The sequence below is a fragment of the Notamacropus eugenii genome, chromosome 3, assembly GCF_028372415.1.
Source record: "Notamacropus eugenii isolate mMacEug1 chromosome 3, mMacEug1.pri_v2, whole genome shotgun sequence".
Classification (NCBI taxonomy): domain Eukaryota; kingdom Metazoa; phylum Chordata; class Mammalia; order Diprotodontia; family Macropodidae; genus Notamacropus; species Notamacropus eugenii.
Window position 1 is genome coordinate 267,192,815 of NC_092874.1, and position 12,136 is coordinate 267,204,950.

At 35.1% G+C, this 12,136-nt stretch overlaps 1 protein-coding gene across 1 annotated transcript in view; it reads right to left on the reverse strand.

Moving 5' to 3' along the window:
* Positions 1 to 12,136, reverse strand: part of RASSF9 (Ras association domain family member 9) — a 48,668-nt gene that overhangs the window by 1,838 nt on the left and 34,694 nt on the right. The gene's annotated exons all lie outside the window — the stretch shown is intronic.

Below are 12,136 nucleotides of genomic sequence, written 5' to 3' on the forward strand. Positions count from 1 at the left end.
TTGCCAGGCTATGTATGATCAATAACCCTTGGTTATAAAGTGAAAACAAAATAAGAAAATGGGTAATCTGACCACCAATCAAATCATTACAACAACTTTTCATAAAATTAATTCTTTAGAAATAGAAAGAATCTTAAGGACCATCTGATCCAACCCATTTTACAGATGAGGGATCTGAGACTCATGGAGTTTAAATGAGTTTCTCATGGTCACATAGTTAATGAAGATCAGAGAAAGGTTTTCAACCTAGTTCCTCTGACCCTACAACTTGTTTTCTTTTCTCTATCCCATATTGTCTTCCACCATACTATCTGCCACTTGATACCACAGGATTTAAACCTAGAAGTGGCCATATTGATCTCCATCCTCATTTTATAGATGAAAACAGTATAATTCAGAAAACGAAGGATCATGGATGTAGAGTGGGAAGGGTATGAAATCACCTGTCCAAAGTCACACAGATAGTGAGTAGTTTAGGCTATTGGTAGGGCACTGATCCAGGTTATAGTATCTTGCAATTAAAGAACCAGGCTTGGAAAAGACATCAGAGGCCCTGTAATTTGACCCCTTCATTTGGTAGATGAGGAAAATGAGATTTGCAGAGGTTAAATAATTTGGCTAATGTCACATAGTAAACATTAGAGACAAGATATGAAAATAGGTTCAGTGATTCCAGAATCAGTTTTTCCTTTTGCTTTGTTTTTCCCACTGTTCCACAACATAGGTCTTCTACTTTCAAATTCAGTAAACTTTATACTGTCTCTTGCTCCATCCAAAAGCAAACTCTGTTTTTCATTAAGGTCAGCTAAAGTTTCGTTTTTTTTTTCAGCATGGTCCAATGGTAGATTCCTAGATTAGGAGTCAAGAGATTTGTTTTTTAATTGAAATTCTGTCTCCTATCTACATTGTCTTAGGCAATTCTCTCTCCCTCTCTGGGCCTCAGTTCAACAAATGGTAAAACCATGGAATGACAGATTTAGAGAGAGAAGGGACTTTTGAAATCATTAAGGAAACAGTTCTAGGAAGATAAAGTGATTGATTAAAGTTCATATACATAGTAAGTGATAGAGCCCGGATATAAAACTTATTCCTGACTCCAAATCTAGTCCTCCTGATTATACTGGATGATTCTCAAATGGAACACCTGTTCCACTTCTACTTGCCTGATTGAGCTTCAGTTCTTTATTTTTAAAATAAGGGATTTGGAGTAGGGGGTCTCTAAGATCCCTTCACACAGTATGAAAGGATATGTTCATCATTGTTATTATAAGGCCCTATTGTAATTTACTGTGTTGATACCAATAGCAAAATTGAAAAAACTCAAAGATCAAGTGACTCTATGGGGGTCTCAGTCTAAAATGGAATAAGAAACTTCACTGCTGATATACTTCACTTCTCCCAGAACTACAAAATAAAATTTAATAAGTCCAGGTCTTCCACCAAAATTTAGCCGCTGCTCTATTGTTACCATTATTATAGTTATCATATCTCAGAATGTTGGGGGAGTCATTAAGAGTTAGAAAGAGTAGCATGAGAAAGCAAGAAGATGATCAAAGTGACAGTGCATAAAACATTCTAGAGAGGTGTAATGGTGGGGACTTAGAGGTGACCCTCCATTGATGATATACCCAAGGCATTGACTCTGCTTCACACTAGTGGTATCAAATTCAGGTAGAATTAGGGGCCACTAAACAGCACATTAGATTCACAGTGAGCTAGATACTGAACAGAAGAAAAAATAATAAAATTATTTATGTTTGAATTGTATTTTCATTCATTTTATTAACCATTTACCAATTGCATTTTAATCTGGTTCAGAATACTCTGGAGTGTGGCCAGTCACATGTGGTTCATGGGCTGAGTGTTTGACTTTCTCTCATTTACACTATAAATAGACAGAAGGGTTTGGATATTTGGAAAATTTGGAAAGGAAATTTGGGGAAGGAAACTCCAATAGATTTTGAAGTGAAAACATCATTCATTGACCTCATTTTCCTGAACTATAAAATGGAGGCATTGGATTAGATGGCCTCTAACATCCATTTATAGTTCCACATCTGTGAATTTTTAATGGCAAAAATATTAGCAGAAGTCATGGATGCCTTAAGAGATTCATAGTTCCTATTAATATGTAGTATATACTATATTAGCATATAGTATACACTATATATTAATGTATCCTATTTAAACATGGCTCATATTACTATATTATGCATGTATATGCATATGCATATAAACAAATATATATATTAATATATATATCATATAAAACAACTAATAAGTATCTACTTTGTAGGCAGCATTAATGTTCACTAGCCTAAGATGTCACAGATTTTTGAATGTATAAGTTTCATTTGAATAAGTTCCATAAATTCCACTTACATTGAACATATAAGTTTCCATTGCAAATAGAAATCAAACTAATTCTTTAGTCATATATATTTCAGTGATGGACACAAAAGATACAAAAGACAACACATGCTCCTATTATTTCTAATTATGTAGAGGCAGCATCCTCCAAAGAGGAAAGCATCTTGGTTTTCCACTCATGGGACCTGGGTTCTAAGTCCACCTCTGACTACCTGTATCATTTTGGGCAATTCAGTTAACTTCCCTGGAATTCATTACTTTCAATATAAAATTAGGAGATTTAATTAATCTATAATCCCATGTGGGAAATTTTAGTAACAATTGTTCTATTTTTAATATGATATCACAGTAACTATTGTAACATTTTGTTTACTCTATGTGAATTACAAAGGAAATACCGAAGACAATGTTCTTTAAAATTAAGATTGTGAAATGTCTGTGATTTAGTAGCAATGGAGATACATTTTTCTTTATTAACTTTATCTTTAAAACTGTTGTTAAAATGAATGGATTATTGTTTTTTTTTCTCAAAATAAAAAGGTGCTTTAACACCCCTAAATGAAAAGTTGCAAAGTTGCAAATCCACACAGCGGATTTCAATCTAGTGCGTTTATAAAGATCATCTAAAAAACTTGACTGGTTTATTCCTGTTTTGTTTTGTGGGAAATTTGTCTTATGATCCTCAAAATGATGAAAAAATGTGATACTTTGGCAACTGCTAAGAAGGACTTTGAAAGACATACTGACGTAGAGTGATAGGATTATTTCCAAATTTAGATCAAAGGGAAATTGCCAGAAATATACTCAGTATTTGACTTAAGAAAATAATTTCCAAAACTAATTGTAAAAACTAGGTGTAATAAAAATAAAAAATGAAGCTGGTAGCTGATGTCTGTTATATAACTGACCTAGAAATCAGCTTGTAAGGCTTAGATCATGTAGTTACTTTCTATTTGTCCTCTATATAATGGCCATATATTTATATCCCAGGTTTTACTGTTCAGCTGATGTTTTTATTTTCCAGAAATTAGAATCTCTCAGGTCCAGACTTTACCAATCCAAGAAGGAAGATCTCCTCCTATGCTAATATATCCTCCCCACCTTGACCCCCTTTTGCATATGTCCCCTAAGAAGTCAATGAAGGTTTTTTTGTCTTTTTGTAATGATAAACATCCCAGCCCAGATTCACTGGCTCAACTGTATTATTCCTCTCTGTGGGAACTACCCTCTGTGGAAGAAAGGAAAATGTGGTTCTGCCAGTATTCTTCCATACATGACCAGAAACATATAACTTTCATCCTTGTTTGGGGTGGGGAAGGGAGCTCTGAGTCAGCCAGGGACTGGGGTAGTGATCTTGATTGTCAATATTTATTCTTTTTCGGGGTTGCTGCATCCATAGTCATTGGGAATCAAAGATGTCATGCAGCTGTTTGGGCTCTTGGTCCAGAAACTTCAGTAAATTGAACTCACTGTATTTGGGACTGCTAGTGAATAGCTGTTCTTGGTAATCTCTGTAGTAAACCTCTTTTCTCCCTATAAGCTTAAGCCTCTCACTTCCCTTCTGGAACCTTTTAATTACAGACAAGTTCTGATTAGCTTGTCCATCAGACTAACTCAAAGCCCTTATCTTGGTGTGCTCTAATTAATAATATAATACTAATGATAACAATTCAGATTCAAATCCTGCTATGTGGGCTTCAGAGGACTTTACATATATTATCTCATTTCATCCTTTAGACAACCCAGTGAGGCAGGTACTACTATTATTCCGATTTTGCAAATGAAGAAACTGAGGCTAAGATATGTTACAGGGTCACACAGCTATTAAATGTCTGATGCTGGGTTTGGTCCTAGATCTTCTGATCCCCAGGGCAAGCACTATGCATGCTATTCAAAAACTCAAGAAAATACTATACTCAAAACTCCAAGGAATGTAAGAAAATCATGTGGCATCTTGATAGTTATTTTCACCCTTCCAAAAAGAGACAACAGAGAAATAAAAGGACCATGGATACATTTTGAAAAACTCAAATGGAAATTTTAAATCCCGGGAGATAGAAAATGAACTTTAAATCATTATAGAAGATAATAAATAATTATTAATAAAAATTAGTGAAATCTGGAAAAAAACACATAGAAATCAGTGAGGCTAAATCAAGGACATTTTACCATTATGTACATGATTTTAAAGATTTTTAAACCAAAAACCATCTCATTAAAAACACAAAGATAGAAAAAAAATCAAACAATTCACTCAGTCTTTTAAATTGGAAAGTGTTCCTTTCTCCTGTAATATTTGGCATTTCATTTGCAGTATCTGGCCCATAGTAGGCTCTTAATAAACATTTTCTGACTGAATGACGGCCAAAGACCACAGGAAGATATCCTCCTCTATTTTCTACACCAAAGTCAAGGACTTGGCAATCCTGAAGAAAGTCCCTGACCTTATCATGCCCCATCTAGCAAAAGGAAAAAAAAAAGAGGAGAAACAATTTCAAATGACCACAGAGGACATCGGCAAACACAAACTTACCTCTGCATCCTCCCGTCCCTGGCCCTAGATGCTGATGTGCTTTTTCCAAAATAGTAATGATGATTTTTCCAATGAACTGAGATTATTTCCTCAGCTAACCTGAATCCAACTGACTGACGTAGGGCTCAGCATACTCAGGGAGACAATTCATTGGTCTACCCCAGTTATGAGTCTCTATTTCTTGTCTCCCCACAAGCCCCAGGGGAATTTCAAAGCCAGACCTCCAGCCTGGGTCAGTCATCCTCATGCTCTTATGAGCCCAGGACTTTGCTATCAGGTTTCACTGCAGGGCAGGACAAGGACTATGAACAAGGGATGATTAGCTTTGGGAAGCATCTCTGCCAGCTGGAATTCTGCCATAGGGACTCTGGACTAAACAGTCCTGAGGAAGCAAGAGACATATGTCAATGCAGATGTGCTTCACAGAAATGAAGGTCAGTATTAAAAAAAGAGAAAAATCTGATCCTCTCAAAAAGACTAATTAGGGAGTGATCATTTATGCTCCAAAAGGAACATGGCTCTACTAAAGGAATTCATTTCAGCATTTCTTTAAAATACTTCCCATACTACATTTTAAATAAGATTTGATTTTTACATAACTTTAGGAGTAGATTGATTCATAAGAATTTCTGAGGCACCTACTGTGTGCCAAGCACTGTAGTGGGCATTGAGGAAGCCAAACACATATTAAATAATCTTTGTTCTGAAGGATCCTGTCAGAAGATATAATAATAATACTTACAGCACTGAAGATTATGATGAGGATGATAGTTAACATTTGTATTATATTTTAAGGTTTGGAAGGATATAGACATTTTTCATAAATATGACATATACATATATTATGTTTCTTTGTTTTCTCCCAGTACAGTAGACAACATGTATGTGTATGTGTGGTGTTCCAAAAATGTTAGTGAAGTTACTAGCTTTAAAAACTTTAAGATTTTAGTAACTTTCAAATTTCAATGGTTTAAAACTATACTAAGATTTTTAGAACATTCTATGGGAGCTACCTCCAGTCATTCTGATCTCTATCTTGTCACTGGACTCAGATGACTCTGCAGGAGAAAGTAAGGCTGGTAACTTTGCAAAGACCTCCCCCACTTAAATCCAATTCACTTGTGTGTCATGGCATCACCTCCCTGATGTCATGGTCCTCTTCCAAAATGAAGGACAAGCATTAACAACAATAGAACATCCTATATAGAAAATATATACAAAATAACAAGTTCATTTGGGTAGGAGAAAAGGCACCAGTATATGTTCTGAAAAGCAAAGCAGATTTTCATGCTCTTAGTGTTTCAACTTTCTTCAGAGATAATATGGCATACTACATGTGTACGTTCATCCTTCATTGCTGAAGAAGACCATGTCATCAGAGAAATGATGACATGACTTGTACTTGACTTTGCTTTGAGTGAGGGAGGGCTGTGCAGGTCACCAGCCTCACTTCTCCTCCAGAGCCATCTGAATCCAGTGACCAGATATTCATCAGGATGACTGGAGATGACCCAGGAGGAGGCAACTGGGGTTAAGTGACTTGCCCAAAGTCACACAGCTAGTGAGTGTCAAGTGTCTGAGGTGAGATTTGAACTCAGGTCCTTCTGAATCCTGAACGGGTGCTCTATCCACTGCACTACCTAGCTGCTGGCATACTACATATATTAAGACCAGACCAGGAACCACGAAGACCTAGATTCATATCTTGCCTTCAGTTTCTACTACCTGGGTGACTATGGATCAGGAGTTTACACTTTCTGAATCTATTTCTTTATCTATTGATAAAGATTGATGATAATGAGATAGATATAAGGATAACCTCCAATTTGAGAAAAGCTTCACAAGCCTTAAAGAAATATATAAATATTAGTTATTATAAATTATGACCCAAACACATTTGTAGAATTATGGAATGTCTTGTCTATGAGGGGATTTGCCTTTAGAACAAATAAAAATTAAAATAGCAAAATAACAAGTAACCAATCAGAGAATCTCAGAATTAGAAGAAATCTCAGATGTCACATGAAGCGTATGATGTCTTCTCTCAATCTTTTTTTTGTATAGCACTTATTGCATGGAATTTTTTTTCTCCTTTATTGATCAAAAATTTATCATTTATTAACTCTCACCTCTCCTTATTTTGGTCTCTGGAATCACACAGAATCTAATCTTTCTTCCATTTATGATTTTGCAAATATTTTTAGACAATTATCGTGTTTCTTCTACATTTTATATTCACCATGCTTAACAACTTATTTCCTTCAAATGAGAAGTACGTGGCAGAATTTCTGCTCCCCTCACCATCCCTGTTGCCCTCCTCTGGGCATGCACTTGATTATCAAGTCAGATCCACTCAACAAACATTTTAAAAATGCTTACAATGTGCTAGATACTATGCTAAGCATAGTGATAAAAATATGAGAAAAGGAGTAGGTCTCTCTTAAGGAACTTCTATCTAAGGGAAATCATTATTAAATAACCAAATATTGGGGAGATCTAGGAATTTTTCCTTTCCTCATTTGAAGATTAGGTCAAGGCTTAGTTCCCTGAAGGGCAGGGCAGAGGATGAGATGACATTCTTGGAATTACCCCACCCAGCTAGAGAATTTTACAAAGAATTTAATCTAAGGTGAATTCTGGTCTATTGTGTTCCCCTCAGCCGGGTCTGAGCATGGGTGGATCCCCTCTTGTCTAGATTGCCCTAGGCAGGCGTAGTCTGGATAAGGATAAATCTCTTTGTACAATACTGGGTGATCAGAATCACACTCCCAGTCCCTCACTAAAATAAACACACCTCTCATTATAATAATCATTCTTCCCATTGATTGTTAATGATCAGAGTTGATTGGCACCCTCAGGAAAACTCACTATTCCAAGGATATAAAAGCATTAAGTGGGTTCCCAGAAGCATCCTTGGCATTCCAGTACCCAGCTGTTCCATTTTATTCAAGGGCACCACTGACCTTTTTTATTATCAACTAGCATGTTTAATAAAATGATTAATTAAGCAGAAACTATGTCTTGAATTTTTTTTATACATCACAATTCTAATAGGGAAAATTCAGTTTAACAAGATAATAAACATTTCTTAAGCATCCTCTCTCTGCCTAGCACATAGTAGGAGTTTAATTAATGATTACTGATTAATACTGATCGATTGTCAGACTTTATGAAAACCTCTGAGGATAAAAAAGAAAAAGCTTCTCCCTCCCCCTCCAAAAAAAAGTCTAATGGGGGAGACAAGATGCAAACAACCATGTATAAACAAAATATACATTACTCTAATATATGATAAATTACCAGTATTGTTAAGGAAGAGCAGGTGAAAAAAGTATTTTACAAGGTGGGATGTTGGCTAAAATTTGAAAGAAACAAGGGAAGTCATAAGATAAAGACAAGGAGCAAGAGTATTCTAAGAATAGACCAGCAATCAGTAAAAATACAGTCAGAAGATACAATATTGTCTTTATAAGGAACAGTCAGCAATATAGAGAATATGGAGGAGAATTAGGTATAAAACCTGGAAATAGAGGAATTGTCAGGTTCTTTCCTAAAATATGGAACCCTGAACCGACACTCTATTCCAGATTGGGAGACAGAATAGCGAGGCCATAAGTTTTCTTTTCTCAATGTTATGTTTCTACTTCCTCCAGCCTTGGAGTCAGGAAATCCTGGGTTCAAGTCCCAAATCTGATACAGAAGAGCTGTGTGAATTTGGGAAAGTAATAATCTCTTAGTGCTTGGGGCAGCTTTCTAGGATAGGCACACTCTCAAGCTGAAGATAAGGCAAATTTGAGGGAATCTTTGAACCTGGAGGGGAAAATTGCATCTTTGTTTTAATATGATTGATTTCATTTATAATCCTGTTCATTTTATTTTATGCATTTAAAAACATGATTCTGAGATAGGATCCAGACTTGAACAAATAGTCAAAGAGGTGGATGACAAAAAGACAGTGAAGAATACTTATTTTAAGACTATAAATCTCAGAGACTAGTCCCCAAACTATTTCTGTGAAAGTAGTTTCCACACTGACAATGTAGAGAACAGAAAATTAATGTACTGGCTTACAGTCAATTTCCAATCATTATCTTCCGTATAGGTTAATATGGTTAACATATGTGTGTGTTTGTGTGCATATACATATATATGTATACACACATATGTATATATATAAATATATATTAAGCATAACTATAGTTAAAATTTAAAGTACTTATTGATACAAAGCACTTTATAGGCAAAAGATGGTAAACTTTAAGAGAAAGTTTGTTTTTGTTTTTTTTTAGGTTAGCACGTTAGAAACAAAAAAGCCCAACACTCCTCATCTTTCATTTGTACGGTCAGCATAATTTAAATGTTGGTAATTTTTATAGTCTGACATATAATTTACAAAAATCAAGCCACTAGACTGAACAAGTTTAAAAGTAATGACCATTCATTACTAAATTTTGGCAAGAGGCTTTCCACACCTGGTATGTGCTTCATCATGTCTAAAGTCTACTTTATGGCATTGTTTGGGTTTTGAAAGTTGCATTTATTTCATAATCCTATTCTGATTGGGTTATTCATTAATTCTTTAATTCATTCAGCAAACATTTATTTAACTCTGTATAAGGTCTGGGCAAGTCACTAAACCTCTTAATGTCTTAGGCAACCCTCTAAGATGATAAATTGCAAAGAAGATCCAGACCTGCATTGGTCGAGGAAGTTTGCTCACCTCAGAGTTCCCTATAAAATAAATCACATATCCAGTCACATTTACTGTACTGTGTGTGTGCACGAAGATATTGTGTGTGTATGCATGTGTGTGTCTATATCTATGTAGGTATATCTGTATATACACATTTATATGTATGTATATACATTACACATACATATATGTATATAAATGTACACACGAGTGCACATGTATGTAATGTATATGTATACACACAATTATACATGTGTGTGTATATATGTGCATATATATTATCTATGTAGGCATAATTTTGTCCCTGCTTTCAAAAACTCTGAATTTTATAATAATAATTCCAGGGTCAGAGAATGCCAGAGTTAGAAGGAACCTCAGGAAGCAACTTGACTGATGATGATGACAATGTTGTTAACCTTTCCTACAATATATCTAGAAGTGATCCTTCAGTCTTTGCTTAGAAATTTCCTATGACATTCTAAATCCTGACCAAATATCTCTAGTTCCTTCAATGAGTACTTTCATGGGATAAAAGTGAGTCATTTCATCCCCTTCATTTACCCCAAACTGGCCATCCTCAGCCATCAAAGTCTTCCAAAATGGCATTACTGAACTCAAGTTATTTTGGCTAGGGCCTGATGACAACCTTGGGTGATGGGACTTTCACTTCCTATTCCTGAATTCCATGCCCATACTAACAATGCTCCTTAAGATCTAATTGTCTTTCTTGGCTCCTGTATCATATTCTTGTTCTCACTCTGAGTTCAATTAACAATGATAATGACATTAATCAATAATAGCTCATATTTGCATCTTACTTTGCAGTCTCCAAAGCACTTTGCATCCCCCTAGTCAAATCTAACATTTCACATTTTATTATAGTTATGAGACAGTTGTTTGTTTTTATCATGACCTAAGGCATATTCAAAAGAATAGTTAGGTTAACTACAGATATCTATTTAAGGAAGTCAGTGTAAATTAGCAGAAGGCCAGAGCTGATCCCAGTCACTTAATCACTGCCTGCCTCAGTATGTTCAACTATAAAATGGGGAAAACAATAGCATCTATCTCACAGAGTTGTAGTAAGGCTTGAGATAATATTTATAAAGAATTTCTTACAGTGACTGACATATTGTCGCTGCTCAGATGTTTCAGTCCTATCTGACTCTTCCTGATCCCATTTGGGACTTTCTTGGCAAAGATACTAGAGTGGTTTGCCATTTCCTTTTGCAGCTTATTTTATACATGAGAAATTGAGGCAAATATAGTTCACTGACTTGCCCAAACCCAATACATGTCTGAGGTCAGCTTTGACCTAAGGTCTCCAGGTCCAACACACTTTCCACTGTGCCACCTTGCTGCTCACATGGTATGCTGTGAACACTTGATAAATGTTTGTTCCCTTCTCTTCCACTTTACACTGTCAGAGAGAATAAATTATTGAAGAGTTTCTAGAGGAAGTCAATGCTGTGAAAGTCTTAGAGAAAAAGGTTTCTATTTCCTTGTCTGTAATATATATTCGCAAATATAAGATCCTCTGGGTGTCATGCAGTAATAAGATTTTATCATTTCAAGTAACATTAGAGATTTTGTATAAAGCAATACACATTCTTATACCTTTCTAGTCAAATATGTTACTGTAAATCCTAAAAAAAATTGTATTTATTTTGTATTTTTGTAATTGACACAAATGTAATATATTCAACTAATAACATCTGTAAAGTTAGTCTTGAGAAGATCTGTTTTATTTTTGTACCTACATATGAATAACTGATTTCAAGAAAATTTTGATAACTAAAGAGAAAAAGAATATAGCCGTGTCTTTATAACAAAGTAAACCTGCACAAAGGTCATTGAATATTTGTTAGGATAAAGGATGGAATATGACTTCACTAATACAGGGAATATCTACCTTCTAATGCAGGTCAATACCTTCTCTGCAATTTATAGTCTTCAAAAATTGCCTAAAAATTAGAGAGATTAAGTAACTTCCTCAGAATCACAGATCCCATGGGTGTCAGAGACAGGATGTGAACCCAAGTCTTCCTAATTCTAAGATCACCTCAATTGCTCCTCTATCATGCAACTTCTTGAGAGTATCTCTGAAAATAGATGGACTAGGACAGGGGAGGGGCATAGGGAAGAAAAAAGAAATTTGCATGATAATTTTGTTGTGTATTTGAAAGGAAAAGCAAGTTACATAGAGTAGATTTGCAGTTTCATGTGCAATCATCTTTTTTTTATTGTACAATATTATGGAAATACTTTTCCCCCACCATAAATTAAAAATATAATAAATTTTAAAAAAACAATCTCAATCATATACTATTATTTCTTGCTGCTTTTTTTTTTAGCTACTGGGTTTAAAAACCATTATTAAATTGCTAAATTTGGAGGTTTCATGATTTAAATTCAATTGGTACATGAATTTCTAATATATTAAATTATTAAATTATATTTTCAAAGCCCGTGGGAATCAGTGCTGTATAGCAGCCAAAGGACCTCGGTTCACATTTTACCTCAGACCCTTACTGCCTACA